This window comes from Helianthus annuus, chromosome 6 (assembly GCF_002127325.2).
Source record: "Helianthus annuus cultivar XRQ/B chromosome 6, HanXRQr2.0-SUNRISE, whole genome shotgun sequence".
Lineage (NCBI taxonomy): Eukaryota > Viridiplantae > Streptophyta > Magnoliopsida > Asterales > Asteraceae > Helianthus > Helianthus annuus.
Genome location: NC_035438.2, coordinates 118,257,072 through 118,259,458, shown reverse-complemented (window position 1 = coordinate 118,259,458; position 2,387 = coordinate 118,257,072). Strand labels below are relative to the sequence as shown.

Genomic DNA, 2,387 nt, shown 5'->3' with positions numbered 1-2,387 from the left:
CCCACATTCAAGTTCACCCCACCTTGCGGTTGCTCCTCATAATCTTCATCCCCGCTCGGGATCTCTGCTTCACTCTCGGGTTCATCCTCTTCACCCCGTAACAAATCCCTCGCATTCGCCTTAAGAGCTCTCCACCTTTGGCCTTGCGACTTTAACTTGTGATAACGCTCCGTCTGGGTATACGTCCAAACACTTCCCAACTTATCCAACGTGAAAGGCTGGTGCCTTTTTGTTGCTCCCCAATCTTCCGATGTTATCGCCTTCTGTTGTTTCATCAATCCCGTAATTATTCGACAATAAGGGACGATGTCTCTTCCATACTTATTCCGGCAGATCCATAAGTGGTTCATGATAAGATAACGTATCGGAAAACGTGGAGCCCCATGCATCAACGAATAAAGAACGGGTATCTCCGGAAACCTCACCTGCTCTTTGTCTCCCCTTCTTGGAATGACATTGAGAAGACAGATTGTATGCAACAGTTTAGCTTCTATCTTCAAATTCTTCCGGTATAGAATACCACTGTATTTACCGGGTAGGAACAATGCTGCTAGCATGTCATTCCATCGAACATGTTTCTCCGGGTTAAGCAAGAGATCATCGAGAGTGGGAACCATGTACTCACGAGCCGGGAGACTGTCATACTTCCCGAGCTTCTTTAACGTGTCGAATGACATCTCCACCGGTACCCCGTGCACCTTGCCAATCAACTTCATCTGTGACGGCTTGTTAAAATTATGACATTTCAAGGTCGCCATCCATTCTTGTATCTCAGTCATAAACAAGTTGCTCTTGTCTTTATCGAAACATTTAAGCGCCGATTCCCATCCTAGCGCCCGAAACTTATCAAACACCCCAAACTGTTGGAACTCCACTTCCCGAACCTCTCGTTCACAAATGAAAGCCGCTGCCTTGTTCTTCAACTTATTCATGCAATCATGGTAGAGTGTCGGTTGCTAATTGACCCATTTGGGTTGTTAGTGATTGGATGCTTTTATCACGAACCTCATCCTTTTGCATTCACACTTCATCAAGTTGGTTCCGTTTTTGCATCTCCATTTGCATGCTCTTTAGCATCTCCATTATCTCGTTTCCACCCGAAGACCCCCCTTGTTCTTGACCCGTTTGGTATTGCTTTTGATAACCTTGGTTATTTCCGCCTCGGTATCCACCTTGGTTATTGTAAGATTGGCGTGAACCAAAGTTACCTTGGCTACCTTGAAAATTCGGGTTTGCTTGATTTGAAGGGTTCCCATATCTAAAATTCGGGTGGTTCCTCAACCCGGGGTGGTAGGTATTAGAGTTCATGTTGTTGTAGTTCCTACCACCTCCTCCTTGACCTTGACCTTGACCTTGAACCGCATGGACTTCCTCGTATTGCCCGTCCAACATCCCTTGGCAATTTTCAGCCGCATGACCTATTTCATTACATAAAGCACAAACATCATATATTTGGTTAGTGGTTTGAACATTACCATCATCTATGGCGTGCACTTGCGGTCGGGTAGTGGTCGGTCGGGCTCTTCTTGAAGCTTGAGCTTTCCTTTTTGATGTAGTTGCCATGCTTTCCAAGAACTCCCAATCATCGTTCTCATAGTTTGTTCCAAAAGTCCCACCGGTGATAGACATCAAATCACGTGCATCTTCGGCACTCAACCCCTCGTGAAAGGCATTCATCAACTCCCACAATTCAATTCCATGGTGAGGGCAATTTTTAATCATCATATTGAAACGCTCGAATGCCTCATGAAACATCTCACCATGTTGTTGTTGGAAGCTTCTCAACCCCTTCCTTGCATCGTTGGTCTTTTGGGCGGTGTAAAACTCATCCAAGAAAGTTTGTTGCATCTCCCCCCATGTATATGCGGATGCCGAAGGTAACGTGTAAAACCACTTCTTCGCCTTATCTTCCAAGGAAAATTGGAACAAAATCAATTTAATATCGTCAGCCGAAAACCCTTGACTCCCAAGAGTGTTGCAAATCGAGTCATAAGCCTCTAAATGAAAATAAGGCTCCTCCGTTGCCAACCCCTTGTACTTTGGTAAACTTTGCAAAGAGTTGGTTCTTACTTCAAATGTTCGCCCTTGATCATTATGAGGAATGACAACCGGTGAAGGGTTTTGCGTGATTACCGGCCGAAAATGTGCTTCAATGCCCCTCACATTTTCTCTAAGGTGTCTCCTTGGTACACCATACCTACCTCTTGGAATAATAGGACCATTTGGCCTTGGTACTTGCCCTTGTGGTGCGATTGGTTGTTGAAACTGTTGTTGTCGCATCGGTGGGCGTTGAGGTGGTCTTTGAAATTGTTGTTGTACATGTTGTGGCCGGACTTGTTGCAATGGAATAGGTTGTTGCATTGGTGGCCCTTGAGGTCTTGGCCGAA

At 45.4% G+C, this 2,387-nt stretch overlaps 1 non-coding gene across 1 annotated transcript; it reads left to right on the top strand.

Moving 5' to 3' along the window:
- Positions 1 to 1,693: 1,693 nt before the first annotated feature.
- LOC118479959 lies at positions 1,694 to 1,799 on the top strand. Its single transcript, XR_004861601.1, has one exon. It is a non-coding gene; the product is annotated as a small nucleolar RNA R71 (small nucleolar RNA).
- Positions 1,800 to 2,387: the final 588 nt, after the last annotated feature.